We start from the raw sequence: 18,367 nt of genomic DNA on the forward strand, positions 1-18,367 counted from the left end.
ACAGTCTCCTAAAGTACCTGAACCATGGAATTTAAATTCCTAAGAAAAAGCCCTGGCTGGTGTGGCTCAGTGGATTGAGTGCTGGCCTGCAAACCAAAGGGTCACTGGTTCAATTCCCAGGCAGGGCACATGCCTGTGCTGCAGGCCAGGTCCCCAGCAGGGGGTGTGCAAAAGGCGACCACACACTGACGTTTCTCTCCCTCTCTTTCTCCCTCCCTTCTCCTCTGTCTAAAAGTAAATAAATAAAAATCTTAAAAACAAACACCTTTCTCTTAAAAAAATTTTTTTAATTTGGTTTCCAGCACTTTTCCTCTATTTTACCACTTGGTTTTCTTCATTGATTCTTCCTCTTCTCCCCAAACTTCTTAACATTGGCAAGCTCAGTTCTTAGACAACTTTTCCTCTCCGTTGTTTACTCTTATTTCCTTGTGACCTCATCTAGGTTCATGGCTTTAAATACTAACTACATGCTGACAACCTCCAAATTTCTAGGCCAATCTCTGGCCCAGTAATGAATTCCAGATCAGTATGTCCAACTGCCTACTGAACAACTGCATTTGAATATCTAATAAGCATCTTAAACATGACACGTCAATGCTCGTTTCTCCTGGTCTTACCTAGCTCATTAAATTACTGTGGTCAGTTGCTCAGGCCCAAAACTTTAGAGTCAGCTTTTTTATTTTTATTTTTATCTTAACTGTTGTTCAAGTATAGTTTTCTGCCTTTTACTCCCATCCCAGCCCACCCCCCCAGCCCTCCTGTTTCCACACTCCCCTCGTTTTTGTCCATGTGTCCTTTATACTTGTTCCCGTATAGAGTCAGCTTTGATTTTTCCCTTTCTCTAACATCTCATGTCCAGTCCATCAGCAAATCTACCTTCAGATCCAACCACTTTTCCTCACCTCCACCCCTACTCTGGTCTGTGCCCACTCATTATTTACTTCCTGGATTAATTCAATAGCAATAGCCTCCTAACTGGTTTCCTTCCACCCTTGCCCCCTCTACAACATATTCTCAATACAACACTGCGTTACTTTTAAGAAATAACGCAGATCAAATGAACAACAACAAAAAGTATAGCAGATCAGTTTACGCCTCTGCTCAAAATCAGACAGTGGCTGACATTCTCCCAAAGTCCTAATCACAGCCTTCAAGGAAGGACAGACACAATCTACCATCCCTCACCTCTGTGAGGTCATCCTTGAGCACTCTTTCTCCTGCTCCTCTCCACCCCTCCACATACTGATACAACCCTGCCTGCAGTTCCTCAGACACTCCAAACCTTTGCACTGGCTTCCTACTGCCTGGAATTCTCTTCCTCCAGATACCTAAATGGCGCACTCCCATCCCACCTCAATGTCTTTGTTCAAATCCCACCCTTTTACAAAGACTTTCCTCGCTCATCGTATTTTAAACTGCACAACCACTCCTTACTTCCCCCGTTTTCTCATCTATAGCACTTATCCTTATCTGAAGCACCGTATATTTTAGTAAGTATATTTCAGTAACTTACTGTATTTATTATCAAACTTGCCTCACTAACATGTAGGCTCCATAAGGGCACAGATTTTTGTTTTTGTTCGCTGTTGCAGAACCAGTAGAACGAACGATGGTGGCACATAGCAGGTGCTCAAATATTTGTTAAACAAAAACAAAAAACTCAGAGTAAAACACTGAAACCCACATAAAAAATGTAGAGTTCACAAAAAACCTTATATACCACTAAACATACCTTAGTTTTAATACAAAACATTTTTGTCCATCTGTACTAAAACTTTTCAGTCACTGTAGTAGAGGTTGTTTTTTGTCTACACACTATGTCTCCTTAGAGGAACTTCTCCTGTTTCACCCTAATTCTGTTCAGTTAATGCAACTGGATTGGTGAGACTCCACCTTCCTGTGGGGGGCACAGAGCTTGAACACACTGGTCAGAGTGCTCCCTGGGACATCTGCCTGTTATTTGGGAAAATACCACATATTCCCTCTTCCTCTGGAATCACAAACTCAGAACCTAGCAGGCTTAAGCTGTAGACAGCCATCTTTTCTAACACATGGAAAGATGTTATTCTAACATCTGAGAATAAACCCAATATAAAGGAAAACAAAGAGAAAAGGGGAATAAAACCTTGTATAAAGATAGCATTTGTTGGAGGATTAGCAACAGGGGAGTGGGGGCGGGGAAGGTACAGAGAATAAGTAGCATAGACGTAGGTAGAAAATAGACAGGGGGAGGGCAAGAATAGTATGGGAAATGTAGAAGCTAAAGAACTCATGACACATGGACATGAACTAAAGGGAGGGAATGGTGGGGCAGGGGTGTGCAGGGTGGTGGGGAATGAAGGGGGAAATGGGACAACTCTAATAGCATAATCAATAAAATATATTTTTAAAAAAGATACCATCTGAGTCTTAGATTCAGCAGTTCCTGGACTCAACATCTCCAGGCCTTTTTGTTTTTTTGTTTTTTTCCCCCTAGTTACATAAACCAATAAATTCCTATTTTATTTAAGCTTGTTTGAATAGGTTTCAAGAAACCAAAAGCATTCTAATATAGTCATCTACTTTTTCTCAAGAGACATGTGACTTCCACATACCACTAAATAATGTTTTCTTATCCTTGAAGCTTAAAACCTACCACCTCTGGAACATTGGTTCTAGTTTTAAAATTAAATTTATTGGGGTAACATTGGTTAATAACATCATATATATTTCAAATATACAACTTTATAGTATGTCTGTTTATTCTATCGTGTACTCACCACCCACAGTCTAATCTCCTCCTGCCACCATATATTTGACCTTCACCCTCTCCATCCTCCCCTCATCCCTCTTCCCTATGGTAACCACCATTCCACTGTCTGTATTACAAGTTTGGGGGAGGAAGGAGTTTGCTTTGTTTGTTCATGTGCTGCTTTTGTTTTATACCCCACATATGAATGAAATCATATAGTTCTTATCCTTTTCCATATGACTTATTTCACACAGAACAATGCTGTCAAGATCCATCCAAGTTGCAAATGGCAATATTTCATCTTTTTGCGGCTCAGTAGTATTCCACTGTGAGTGTGTATGTGTATAAACAACACCTTCTTTATTTGACTATCCATTGAATGACATCTGAGTTGAAACACTGGTTCTCAGTCCTTTTGGGGTCCACAGGCCCACTCGGGAATTTGATACATACATGAACCATGTTTCTCCCTGGGAAAAATGCCCACCCCAAATTATGCCTATTTTTCTTGGGGGCTCAGAGACCCCTCAAGTCCTCCCACAAACACCTGATTCGGTAGCCCTGCCCTACACCTTACTATTAAAATATTCCATATTTGTGAGGCTTCTTCTTAGAAGCCTCACATCACCATTGTTCATTTCTCCAGAATACAAATCTAAAGATGACTGTACATAGAAGCAGCAGTGGTTAGAGTGAATAAGAGACAAGAGACAAGCTTGACAAAGCGTTCAAACAAGTCATTCATTCATTCAAGAAATGTCTACGTCCAGCAGGCCAGGCGAGTGGAACATGACTGTGCACACCACGCCATCCCTGCCTTCCGAGGGTGTTGCTCACTGGCTGCACACTGAATGCAGGCAGGTAATACAAAGGTTACAATGAACAGAAAAATAGCAACTACAGGTTGCTAATGAAGTTCGAGTAAGTTATTTCAACATTTTTAGGTGGGAATAAAAGCAAAGACCTAGTATTAATAAGAAAATGTAATTATTTTTTGGCCTGCTTTGAAAATGATGCTCCCTTGGCTGACTGATCTGTTTATCTGGGTAAGTAACTAGAAATTCTTATTTTAGCCTTTTGTGCTATGAATAAAATGTATTAAAGAATATAGAGCAGATGTTTGCAAGTATCACTTAAAATGTTGTGCTACTGAACTCCTAACAAAAACGTTACCACTAAGGGTGGGTGGAGGGGAGTGGATGAATGTCAAAGGGCACAGATTTCCAGCTAGAAGATGATTAAGTCTGGGGGTGAAATGCAGAGCAGCACAAAGACTACAGTTAGCGACACTATTCTACTGTGTATGTGAAAGTTGCTAAGAAAATACATATAAAAGTTCTCACCACACACAAAAAAATTTGTAACTATAGGAAGTGATGAACGTGTTAACCAACCTTATTGTGGTAATCATTTACATATATATGTACATATGTGTGCATGTAGGCATGTGTATGTAAATATATATAAATTGTTACATTGTATACCTTAAATTCACACAATGCTATATGTCAATTATTTCTCAATAAAGCTGGGGGTAAAAAAACAATTGCACCACTATTCTGCCTATTCAGAACACTTTTGTGACGGAGAGAAGAAACTTCCCATGGACACAAGGCTTTGTGTCTCATTTGTTTCTTGGTGACCCATTTTGGCCACAGAAGGGCACAAATAATCCATACCTGTTCAGCAGTCACTACTATATGCTTACTCTACAGGCATCACTTAGACCTGCGTAGATGATTCGGTCCTCAAAATGCTTCACATTTTTTGGCAACTACTAAGACTTTGTATCTATATCAATAATCTTAAGTAAATATGAAAAAAGAAAGAGATCCTTTTCCCCCCAAAGTTGTGTGACAGTTCTGGGATGGGCCAAGCTATTTATCACCAAATGGAAATCTTTTGCTTGGGACTTCCGCCAAGATGGAGGCATAGGTGGAAACACTGTGCCTTCTCCCACAACCAAGTTTGAATACAACAAAGGTTTGGAGAAACAAAGACACAGCCAAAGGACAGAAAATTGAATTATACGGAAGTCCGACAACCACTAACCGTTCAACGGGGACGGCAGCGAGCAGGGTCGGGCAGGACAGGTCCCCCAACCTAGGTGCGCAGGCAGCCTGGAACCAGTTGGGGTGCGGGGCAGACTGACCGCGGTCGCACATTCACACACAGTGAGTCGGACCACGCAGGCCCCAGGGGGCGAGGGCTGGCGGCGGCGGCACACTTGCATGCAGTGGGACGAAACGCATGGGCCCGGTGACGGCAGCAGCTGTGGCACCGGTGAGGGCCTAGGCAGCAGGCGGCAGACGGGACGCCATAGGCAAACGGGACGCCATAGTCCCTCTTTGACCCCGCCCCCACATACAGTGTCACAACCCAGCAACTTAGTTGCCCTGCGCTAGTGAACACCTTAGGGCTCCGTTCCTGCTACATAACAGGCACGAACAGCCCAAAAGATGGCGCAAGAAGAACTCAAAGCCCCAGAGCCCATAACTCTCAGAGACCGAGAAATTGCCAGCCTCTCAGAAGCACAATTCAAGACACTGTTTATCAGGATGCTAACAGAACTGGTTGATTATAGTCACAAATTAGAGGAACATATGAAGGCTAAACTAATTGAAATGAAGGGAGATGTCCAGGAAACCAACAGTGATGGAAAGGAAACTGGGACTCAAACCAATGGAATGGACCAGAGGAAGAACAAAACATCCAACCAAAAAGGAATGAAGAAATGAGAATTCAAAAAAGGAGGAGAGGCTTAAGAACCTCCAAGACATCTTTAAACATTCCAACATCTGGATTACAGGGGTACCAGAAGGGGGAAAGAAACAGCCACGAGTGGAAAACTTATTTGAACAAATAATAAAGGAGAACTTCCCCAGTCTGGCAGAGGAAATAGACTTCCAGGAAATCCAGGAAGCTCAGAGAGTCCCAAAGAAGTTGGACCCAAGAAGGAACACACCAAGGCACATCATAATTACATTAGCCAAGACTAAAATGAAGGAGAGAATCCTAGAAGCAGCAAGAGATAAGAGGACAGTCACCTACAAAGGAGTACCCATCAAACTGTCAGCGGATTTCTCAAAAGAGACCTTACAGGCAAGAAGGGGCTGGAAAGAAGTATTCCAAGTCATGGAATCCAAAGACCTACAGCCAAGATTGCTTTACCCAGCAAAACTTTCATTTAGAATGGAAGGACAGATAAAGTGCTTCTCAGATAAGGTCAAGTTCAAGGAGTTCATCATCACCAAGCCCTTATTATATGAAATGCTAAAGGGACTTATATAAGAAAAAGATGAAAAATATGAACAATGAAAGGACAGCAAACTCACAGTTATTAACAACCTCACCTAAAACAAAAGCAAACCAAGAGGACAGCTAGATCAGGAGTGGAACCATAGAAATGAAGAACACATGGAGGGTTAGAAACAGGGGGGTGGGAGGAGGAGAAGGCGGGAGAAGGCACAGAAAATAGCATAGACAGTAGGTAGAAAATAGATAGGGGGGAGGGCAAGAATAGTGGGGGAAATATAGAATCTAAAGAATTTGAGGCCCTGGCTGGTGTAGCTCAGTGGATTGAGCACAGGACTGTGAACCAGAGGATCGCGGTTCAAGTCCCAGTCAGGGCACATGCTTGGGTTGCAAGCCAGTTTCCTGCAGGGGCCAGTTTCCTGCAGGGGATGCACGAGAAGCAACCATACATTGATGTTTCTTTCCTCTCTCCTTCCCTTCCCCTCTAAAGAGATAAATAAATAAATATTTAAAAAAAAGAACTTGAGACACGTGGTTATAAACTAAGGGGGGGCAGAATGGTGGGGGAGGGAGTGTGCAGGTGGAGGGGAATGAAGGGAGGGAATAGAACAACTGTAATGGTATAATCAATAAAATATATTTTTTAAAAAAAGAAATCTTTTGCTTGTGTGATCTCCCTTCACAGGAAAGGCCTGGCAATAATGAAAATAGTCTAGGCAAATGCATAATCCCAGGCCTCTCCTTCCAGCAAATTAAAACAGAAAGACTACAAAACAAATTGCCATTTCTCATAATGCTATGGTTTTTTTCCTTCTAAATGGTAAATTTTAAACTTTCTGGCATCATGAATTCCTTTGAGAATCTTAGGAAAATAGATTCCTTATCCACAAAAGTAAATATATAAAACACAAAACAATGCACTCTGTCCTGGCTTGTGTGGCTCAGTGGTGTCCCGTGAACCAAAAGGTCACCAGTTCAATTCCCAGTCCCAGCATGTGTCTGGGTTGCAGGGTGGGTCCCCGGTTGTGGGCAAGGGAGAGGCAATCTATATATCTCACTCACGTCATTAATGGCCCCCCAAAATATAAAATAAAAGCTTTCAAAAAAACCCCAATGCACTCAATTTCAATGCATCTTCAAGTTCTATAAGAAATCAACAATGATTTCCCTCACTTAGAGAAACTATAAAAGTTATTTTTTTAAGATTTTATTTTATTCGAACCACACGATCACGGTTCAATTCCCAGTCAGAGCACATGCCTGGGTTGCAGGCCAGTTCCCGGTTCCTGGCAGGGGATGAATGAGGGGCAACCATACATTGATATTTTTCTCGCTCTCTCTCCTTCCCTTCCCCTCTAAGATAAATAAATAAAATTTTTATAAAAGAATTTTAAAAAAGATTTTATTTTATTATTTTTAGAGAGAGGGGAAGAGAAGGAAAAAGAGAGGGAGAGAAACATCAATGTGTGGTTTGCCTCTCACATACCCCCTGCTGGGGACCTGGCCCACAACCCAGGCATATGCCCTGACTGGGAATCGAACCAGCAATCCTTCAGTTTGCAGGCCTGCGCTCAATCCACTAAGCTACACCAGCCAGGGCTGTAAAAGTTAATTTTTAAAAACTTTAAAAAATATTCTCTTTTATCAACTGGAAGAGTAAATAGGCAAAAGAAAAGCTTTGGAAGGTATATTAAAATGCTGGTAATGGCCGTTCAGCAGTGGTAGGATTCAAGGTCATTTTACCTTCCTTTTAATACTCATACCCTTAAATAATCTGAAATTGCTGTTTTTTAAAAACAATAAACATCAATTATTTATATATTTTAAAATAATAAAGGATCCTGGCTCATGTGGCTCAGTGGACTGAGTGCTAGCCTACAAACCAAAGGGTCACCAGTTCGATTCCCAGTCAGAGCACATGACTGGGTTGCAGGTCAGAGTCCCCAGTGAGGGTGTGTGAGAGGCAACTACACATTGATGTTTCTCTCCCTTCTGCTCTCTCTAAAAATAAATAAATAAAATCTTAAAAACAATAATAATAAAGGAAAGAGGGGTATACAATCTATAGGCCTATACCTCTTTCCTAGGGGCCTAAGAGCTACACATGAACCTTAATCACTTGCTTTTCACCTTAGAAGAGCTTGAGATATCAGGCACTAAAATGACCATTATCATTACATCAAAAGTGAGTATTTTTCTTTTTTTATTATAAAGCAGAAACGGTATTTATTCTTTTCTTTTTTTCAAAGATGTTATTTCTTTATTTTTAGAGACAAGGGAAGAGAGGAGAAAGGGAAGGAGAGAAACATCAATGTGTAGTTGCCTTTCACGCGCCCCTTATTGGGGACCTGGCCTGCAACCCAGTCATGTGCTCCGACTGGGAATTGAACCAGCGACCCTTTGGTTTTCAGGCTGGCATTCAATCCACTGAGCCACACCAGACAGGGCTCTTTTTTTTAATTTATTGATTTTAGACAGAGAGAGAGAGACAGAGAGACAGAGAGAGAGAGGAAGGGAGGGGAGACAGACACAAAAAGAGAGGGGTGTGGTAGGGGGAGGGGGAGGGAGAGAAAGAGAGAGAGAGAAAGGAGAAACATCGATCCGTTGTTCCACCCATTTACATTCATTGGTTGTTTCCTCTATGTGTCCTGACCAGGGATCAAACCCCCAACCTTGGTATACCCAAACAATGCTGTAACCAACTGAGCTACCTGGCCAGGGCCAAACAATACTTACTCTTCACTGGGCAGATTGTAAGTATTTTTCTAAATGTTGTTAATCAAATTCAAACTTTGAAATGGGATACTGAGGGAAAAGAAAATTGTGTGAAGAAATAATTCCTTTAAAATAGTTTTTTAATATATTGATTTGAGACACAGAGAGAGCGGGCGGGGGGGGGGGAGTGAGAGAAACATCAATTTGTCATTGCACTTATTTATACATTTATTGATGGCTTCTTATCTGTGCCCTGACTGGAGATCAAACCTGCAACTTTCGCCTATTGGATGACACCCTAACCAACTGAACTACCTGGTCAGGGCAGGATAATTCCATTTTAATTACATACAATGCATGCTGTACACCATGACATTAGATGTGTCTACGTTGAAAGCTAAAACACAAGAGTTAGTTATTCAGGACTGCAATACAGAAGTGTGGACCCATCCAAAAAGCCTATGTAGGAAGACTGTACAAATAGGTTCATTTTATAGACTTCATTTTTTCCCTATATTTTAAAGGTATGTATTTACAACAGAGTTCCCAAACAATGTGGTTTCCTTTTGTTACTATAACTTGCATATAACACAGTATTTTTAAGCAACGTGAATAGGATTTTGGAGGCTTTAACCTAGCCAGAGACACTTTAAAGAAGGAAAAAAGTAAATTAATGGTTGTAAGAAGCCTATGGGTATTCATAATTGATTTAATGTGATTTAACTTCTTGCCAGTGGCTTAACTTTATAAAGCTGGACACCCTGAAATTACACTCGGAAGGCGGGAAAGGGGCAGTTTTTCCAATTATAAAACCATCCTCCCCCTGGAAACTTTTGGTTACTCCCCTCTGACTCAGGAGAATTTGTCAGATTCTTCAGGTGTGTTGGTGTAGGGCACAGACCTCCCCCCAACTCTCCCCTCCCCCCACCCTCGTCTTTAGTCCCTCCCTCACACACATACTTTTTAAAAAGTACTGGGCAGGGGTAAGAGCCCACAAATAGGCTTTTTACCATGTATGATAAACACATCTTAACTAGATACCCTTTTCCCTCTCAACTAATCGGCCAGCAACAGCACTGACGTAACTTCAGACAGAACTCCCCTGGGAGCAACCAGACACCGTTAAAAGAAGGCAGCAGACCATAGACTCATGTCAGGGTCTAAAAGAACAAGCTCTGTGATGCAGCAAACGGCTTCCAGTCCAGATGGCCTAGAGGCGCCGTTTGCCCCACTGTTCTGGAGCAAAACAAATGGATACTTTGAAAGGCAAGCTCCCAAAGTTTAAAAGAAATTCCCTGGAGGTTGTTGCTTATTGAAGTAAAGATGCAAAAGACAAAAAAGAAGGGAAAAGCCTTTTAAAGTAGTAGCTTTAAATACAGTAGTTGTCTAAAAAACAATACCACCAAATAAAGAGCTCATTTTATTTCAAAGTATCCACCAAGATATTATCCTCTTCATTTACTCTGAAGAGTTGGGGAAGGAAAATATTTCCATTATATTAAATAATTATGGTTCTGTTTAGTTAAGTTCAGTTAACTGTAATTGTTTTTCAGTGCAGTCTCTTTTAAGAAATTAGAGGATAGACCATAATAATAATGCCAGAGAGAGATGGTTCCCCAGTCCCCATATATCCAAAATGTGGACCGTTTTCTAAAAAATTTTAGAAAGAGAAGGAGTACTATTACAGAGTGAGAGAAACTCAAGAGACATATTAAACCAAATGTAAATATGTGGACCATTTTGGTTCAATCCTGATTAAAACAACCAACTACAAAACTACATTAATGAGACAATTGGGGAAATGTGAATACTGATTAAATGTTATTAAGAAATAATCATTTATAAATTTTAGGTGTGATTTTAAAACTATCTTTCAGAGATATACTAGTATATAGTTTTTTGATTTGCTTTAAAATTATGGTGCAACTTCTGGTCAAGATGGAGGCACAGGTCAACATGCTTCACCTTCTCTCACAACCAGAGAAAGAATTACAACTAGACTTCAAAACAAGTTCTGTCCAGAACTGTGAGAAAACAGAGCTGCATGGAAGTCGACAACCAAGGATTTAAAGAAGCCATAAGGGTAGGAGGTGCTGAGGTGCAGAAACGGGCGGGCGGGGAGGGGGAGGCGGTGGAAGGGGCGGTACCACATTCACCCTGGTAGATACAAATCAGGAGGGATGCCTTGGGAGCCAGTGATCCCAGATCCAGGTCAGACCACACAGCCCAGGGTTCCAGCACCAGAAAGATAAATCCGCATAACTTCTGGCTGTAAAACCCAGTAGAGATTGTGGCGGTGGAAGAAACTGCCGGATTTTCAGGAGACTCAGCTTACAGGGCCCACCAGACTTAATTCTTCCTCAGGCCAACTTGCTCTGGCATTTTACTACCAGATAACAGCTGGAAAGCCACCAGCCACACAAGACAACCGCCAGGCAAACCTCTAGAAACCAGGTGGCAGCAATGTCCCCTCTCAGAGCCCATCCCTCACACAATGCCACAAAGCAGGTTGCCCCACCCTGGCAATTACCTAAGACTCTGCCCCACACAATTTACAGATGCCTTTTCTACAACAGGCCACTCTACTAAGACAGGGAGTCAAAGCAGCTCTCTCTAGTAACACACAGAAACAAACACAGGGAAGCAAGCTGACAAACTGAAGAGACAAAGAAATATGCCCCCCCCCCAAAAGAACAAAACCTCAGAAAAAGAACGAAATAAAATGGAAATAACCGACCTATTAGGTACAGAGTTCAAAACACTGGTGATCAGGATGCTCCAAGAACTCCTTGAGTAGGGCAACAAAATTAAAAAGACCCATGAGTTGGGCCTGGGAACCAAAGGATCCAGGTTTGATTCCCAGTCAGGGCACATGCCTGGGTTGCAGGCCAGTTCCCAGCAGGGGACTCATGAGAGGCAACCATACATTGATATTTCTCTCCCTCTCTCCTTCCCTTCCCCTCTAAAGATAAATAAATAAAATCTTTTAAAAAATTTAAAAGACCCAGGAAGAAATGAAGGTTACACTAAGTGAAATAAAGAAAAATCTACAGGGAACCAACAGTGGAGGGGATGAAGCCGGGATTCAAATCAACGGTTTGGAACATAAGGAAGAAACAAATATTCAACCAGAATAGCAGGAAGAAAAAAGAACTCAAAACAAGAGAGGACACCATAAGGACTCGCTGGGATGTCTCCAAACGTACCAATATCCAATTCATAGGGTGCCAGGAGAGAAGAGGAAGAGCAAGAAACTGAAAACCTATTTGAAAAAATAATGGAAAAAAAAACCTTCCCTAATTTGGTAAAGGAAATAGACAAGTCCAGGATGCACAGAGTCCCAAACAAATTGGGCCCACAGAGGACCACACCAAGACACATCATGATTAAAATGTCAAAAGTAAAAGATAAAGAGAGAATCTTAAAAGCAGCAAGAAAACAGAAAGTTACCTACAAAAGAGTTCCCATAAGATAATCAACTGATTTCTCAAAAGAAACCTTGCAGGCAAGAAGGGGCTGGAAAGAAGTATTCAAAGTCATGAAAGGCAAGGACCTACAGAGTAATCCAAGATTACTCTATCCAGCAAAACTATCATTTATATGGAGGGCAGATAAAGTGCTTTTGAAACAAGGTAAAGCTAAAAGAGTTCATCATCACCAAGCCATTATTACATGAAATGTTAAAGGGACTTAGTTATGAAAAAAAAAGAATTTCAAAACTATGAACATTAAAATGGCAACAAATTCACAACTGTCAACAACTGACTCTAAACAAACACTAAGCAAACAGCCAGAACAGGAACAGAATCGTAGATATGGCAATCATTTGGGGTATATATACAGATTATATAAATCATTTGGGAAAGGGAGAAATGGTGCAGGGATTAAGAAGCATAATTGGCAGATATAAAATATACAGGGATATGTGAAGAACAGTACAGGAATTGGAGAAGTCAAAGAACTTCCATGCACAACCCATGAAAATAGACTAAGAGGGAAAGGATTGCTGGAGGGAAGAGGGGTACTAGGTGGAGGGGGGGCAAAGGAAGAAAAATTGAGACAACTGTAATAGCAAAATTCGTAAGATATATTTTTTAAAATTATGGTGCAAATGCTGAGGAGAAGGATGGACAGATAAAATAATCAAAGGATCATGGGTTCGGTTTCTGATCCAGGCACATGCCTGGTGAGCAGGTTCGGTCCCTGTTTGGATCACATACAAGAGGCATCTGATGGATGTCTCTCTCACACATCAATGTTTCTCTTTCTCTCTTTCTCCTTCCCTTCCCCTTTCTCTAAATACATAAAATCTTTTAAAAGATATTGGCTTGATGTTGTTAACTCTTAAAGTTGAGAAATGGCTATGTGGGAGTTCATTATACTATTCTTTCTACTTTAAATAGAATTATTAGTGATATTTAAAATATGACAAAATTTTATAATAAGTTTCCTATCATTAAAAATCAACTATATATGCACAAAGGAGCATGTCTAAAGATATTCATTGGAGGGCAATTTAATGGTTTTAAACTGAAAGATAACTTAAATGTCCATCAATAGATAGTGGATAAAGCCCTGGCCAAACAGCTCAGTTAGTGAGAGGATTATTCCAATACACCAAGGTTGTGGGTTTGTCTATGTCCAGTCAGGACACAGACAAGAATCAACCAGTGAGTAGAAAAATAAGTGAAACAACAAACTGATATTTCTCTCTCCCTCTCCTGCCAAGATTAATTTTTTAAAAGATTTTTTTAAAATAGTGGATAAGTAAATATGATAGATCCATATAATGAAAACTGTGTAATTAGGGAATTGGGGTGAGGGTGGGAGTGAAAATGGGGGAAGAACAGAATTCTAAAAGCACTAGTTAGTAATACCCCTAGTAGGTCCCCAGAGCCACCCCAGAGCATCCAGGTGGCCCTCCTTGCCTAACCATACAGAAAAAAGGAAGTCTGTTTCCTGAAGAAACTCAGTAAGAGCGATTCTATTCTAGTGGAGACCAGGCACAGCCAAAAGAGAGAGGAATGAAATGAGAAATCTATACACCAAAGGGTAACACTGACAAGCCCCCTTTCTCTTCCGGCCCGTACCCGGATTCCCATGGTAACTGGGCTTACCTACCACTCCACTGCCCCCACCTCCAAAGAGATGATCTTCGCTGGAAAAGCTCAGTGTCTCTGAGAAAAGACCCTGGGGGACCGAAATCCGGGTTCCCAACGGCCACAAACTGCATCCAGACACAAAGCGTCTGGCTCTCCATTCCTAGCGCCTCACTCTTACAACATCAAGGGGCAATCAAGGGTTATCAAGCAACTGAAACTCCAACCTGAAGAGAGAGACCAAAACTATTAAAAAAAAAAAAAAGGAAGGGGGACTCTGAGTAAACAGGAAAAGCAGGAAAAAAATGAAAACTATAATTAATATACTCAGAGACCAAAGAAAAGTGACTGTATCCATTTTTTAAAGATATTTAAAAACAGAGGGTTTGAGGGGAAAGTAAGAACAAGGAAGAGCTCTTGGAACTTACAAAAGTACAAGAACTGAAGAACCTAGCACTAATTTTCCTGGTACAAACTATACTTTGGGGCAAACCAAACAGCTGGTGAGGGAAAAGTTCTGCTTTCTAAGAAAACTGAGCTAACAAATGCTGAAGGGCGGTGTTGGAACAGTGCCGCCCCCGCTCCCTAATGAGATAGTAGGGGATCTGGTCTCTGCTCAAATTCTCCTGGTTGTCTCACACATGCTCGTATGGGCAGGTTTCAAAGTCCGTAAGTTGCATTTGGGTGTTACACGACTCAGATCTCTTTTATTTTATTTTTTTAATTAATTTATTTATTTGAGAGAGAGAAACATCAATTCATTGTTCCACTTATTTACACATTCAATGGTTAGTTCCTGTAATGTGCCTGAGCAGGGATTAAACCAGCAACCTTGGCATATAAGGATGATGCTCTAACTACCTGAGCTACCTTACCAGGGCCTCAGGTCTCTTTCAAACTACAGATTCCAGCCCTGGCTGGTGTGGCTCAGTGGACTGAGAGCCTACCGGCAAAATGAAAGGTCGCTGATTTGACTGCAAGTCAGGGCACAAGCATGGGGCTCGCAAGAGGCAACCACACATCGATGTTCCCCTCCCTCTCTTTCTCCCCCACCCCCGCCGCCGCTACTCTCTAAAAATAAATAAATAAAATTTTTTTTTTATTTTTTAAAGATTTTATTTATCTATCTTTAGAGGGGAAGGGAAGGAGAGAAGGAGAGAAATATCAAGGTACGGTTGCCTCTCATGAGTCCCCTGCTGGGAACTGGCCTGCAACCCAGGCATGTGCCCTGACTGGGAATCAAACCACGATCATGTGGTTCGCAGGCCCGAGCTCAATCCACTAAGCTACAACAGCCAGGGATCAAATAAATAAAATATTTTTAAAAAATAAAAGAAACTACAGATTCTGATTCCTGCCCTGGCTGGTTGACTCAGTTGGTTGGAGCATCTTCCCATACATCAAAACATTGCAGCATCAATCCCAGGTTGGATTCCCAGTCAGGGTGTGTACAGGACACAACCGATCAATGTTTCTCTCTCGCCCCCTTCCTTTCTCTCTAAAGTCAATATACATATCCTCAGGTGAGGATTTAAAAAATAAACTGCAGATTGCCAAGTCCATTTCATGCAGTGGTCTTAGCAGCCAGTGATGACCATAAGGGAGTCCTATGAAGCCACTGTAAACTATAATTTAGCTATAGCCAGGCATAGGTTGTTGCTAGTGATGACTAAGTGAAACAGGCAATTCACAGAAAAGGAAAAGTAGAATCATCAAGGAAATATGCTCAACCACACCAGTGATCTGAGAAAGGAAATTAAAACAAGAGGTTGTTTCAACACTCATCAGACTGGCAATAGAAATCAAAATCTCTGACAGTGTCAAATGTTGGCAAACACAGAGAAATAACTCTTATACACTACTGGTGTACACATATGCCTCTTTTAAGGATGAATCTTATACTACTCAGACTTGAGTTATAAAATTACACTTTTGGCCCTGGCTGGTTTAGCTCAGTGGATTGAGCGCGGGCCTGTGGACCAAATAACCGCGGTACGATTCCCAGCCAGGGCACATGCCTGGGTTGCAGGCCAGTTCCCAGCAGGGGACCCACAAGAAGCAACCATACATTGATATTTCTCTCCCTCTCTCCTTCCCTTCCCCTCTAAAAATAAATAAATAAAATCTTTTAAAAAATTACACTTTTGCCTTGTCAAAAGTAAATCTTCCCAGATGTTAAAAAAAACAACAACACAACACAACCGCCTGAAAATATATCTGAATAGTACTTCTGATACAGGCTTACCTGAATAGTTACAGAAAAAGCATTTGACAAATAAAGAGCATCTACAAAAACCCTGCAACTAACATCATACTTAATAACCAGAGACTGAATACTTTCCCCCTAAGTTCAGGAACAAGACAAAATTTTCACTCTTGCCATTCTATTCAATATTGTACTGGAGGTTTTAGTCAGTGCATTAGCCAAGAAAATGAAATAAAGGCATTTAGATTAGAAAGAAGGAAGTAAAACTACCTCTACTTGCAGATGACTGTATATTATACTGTATATTTAAAAATCTTGCCCTAGGTGGTGTGGCTCAGTGAAATGAGCACTCACCTGTGAGCGGAAAGGTTGCCAGTTCAATTCCCAGTCAGAGCACATGCCTGGGTTGCGGGCCAGGTCCCCAGTAGGGGGTGCACAAGAGGCAACCACACATTGATTATGGCTCTTTCCCCCTCCCTTCCCCTCTCTAAAAATAAATAAACAAACTCTTTTAAAAAATTTAAAAACTTTTGTGCTTCAAAGGACATCATTGAGAAAGTAAAAACCTATAGAAGAGAAAAACCATCCTATCATACATGACAGACTTGTATATACTATGTATAATGGAATATTATTCAGCCTTAACAGGAATGAACTTCTGATGCAGTCTACAAAATGGATTAGTCCTGAAAACATGCTAAGTGAGATAAGTGAGACACAAAGGGCGATATTGCATGATTCCACTTACGAGATACAACAAAGAAGTCAAACTCATAGGGACAGGACACAGAATGGAGGTTTCTGGGTGTTAGGAGAACAGGTAGTGGAGTTACTGCTTCACAGGTAAAGAATTTCAGTTTGTGATGATAAAAGAAGTTCTGGAGATTACGTGTGATGATGGTTGCAAAAAAATGTGATGTACTTAGTCCACTTAAAAATGGTTAAAATGGCAACCTTTACATATATTTTACCGCAATAAAAATATTTTTAAGGAAGAAATATGGTGGCAACTACATAAAGTGAAATTTTCACAGGAAGAAAAAAATATAGTCTATTTTTCTAAAAGGCAGTCTTTGGGGGAATGAGAATTTTCAAAGTCAACATCAGCACTGTTAGTTGACCAGCATCACTAAGAACGATAGCCATGCTTTTCACACCTTCATAAGCATACTTTTAAGAAAAACTAAAGCACCAAAACATTTTTATCATATCTGTTTTAATAAAAAATGTTTCTAGAATTTCATATATATATATGGATGTATCTTCAATATGAAGCACATAAAAAATATAGCATTTGGTGGTAAGAATCATCATTCTGAATCACTGTGAATCATCACTGAAAATCACACTGCAGCCCTGGCCAGGTGGCTCAATGGATAGAGCATCACCCCATACACCAAAGGTATTGGATTTGATTCCTGATCAGGGCACATACCTAGGCTGCAGGTTAGATCGGGGCCTTTAAGGGTGGCAACTGGTCAATGGGCAACTGGTCAATCTTTCTCACACCGATGCTTCTCTCTCTCCCCCCCCTCTTCTTCTTTCCCCTTCTCTTTAAAAATCAATAAATGTATCCTCAGGTGAGGATTTAATGGGGGAAAAAACATACTACATTATCATGTGTCACACCTTCAAGATAAAAATCCTAATTTGACAACCTTTACTTTCTGACCGCTGATCTATTCAACCTCAATTCTTGCCACTCTCCTATGTGGCAGAAGTACTGGTATATATTTTAAATAACACAGTATTATCTCAGTACTTGTTAATTTGTTCTGGAACTCATGATAAGTGCAGAAACTGACGAGTGCAGGACGACGAGGCATTTTCTCTTGGGGGGCCGTGTCCTGACTCATACAAGTTCTAGCAAGTGCTACAAGTCCCAAGCAAGCACCAAATGCTTAAACAGTTTTTCTCATCAAAATGTGAGGGATACAGGGTTTGACGAGTTCTGAAGCTGATGAATACCGAGGCATGTCTGTATATGAAAAACTAATAAATACTACACAAACATATAAAAGATGTCATCTTTTTGTAGCTGTCTGAATACATCACACAGATTCCGGCTCTGTGACACATAACCCAGTTATCATGGCCACGCTGTCTCTGCGAAGCCATTTCTTAGCTTGAGTTAGGCTCCTAGCATCTCACACATACAGTGCTTGTTGAGAAGGCTTACCTAGGACTGCCCTGTTTACATCAGACTCCCCCACTAGACTCGGAGCTCCTCAAGGACAGAACCCTGGCCTAGTCGTTCTTGTACCCCTCCTCCAAGTCCCATACGTTTAATTTACAGCTATTTTATAAGTGAATAAATGAGTTGAACGAACAGGTAGGTAGAAGTCAGACATATAGATAATA

At 41.0% G+C, this 18,367-nt stretch overlaps 1 protein-coding gene across 5 annotated transcripts in view; it reads right to left on the minus strand.

The window, feature by feature from the left end:
- Positions 1-18,367, minus strand: part of SPAG9 (sperm associated antigen 9) — a 119,437-nt gene that overhangs the window by 87,353 nt on the left and 13,717 nt on the right. The window lies entirely within an intron of this gene.

Source organism: Sturnira hondurensis, unplaced genomic scaffold (genome assembly GCF_014824575.4).
Source record: "Sturnira hondurensis isolate 20B ecotype Veracruz unplaced genomic scaffold, ASM1482457v3 Scaffold0009182, whole genome shotgun sequence".
Lineage (NCBI taxonomy): Eukaryota > Metazoa > Chordata > Mammalia > Chiroptera > Phyllostomidae > Sturnira > Sturnira hondurensis.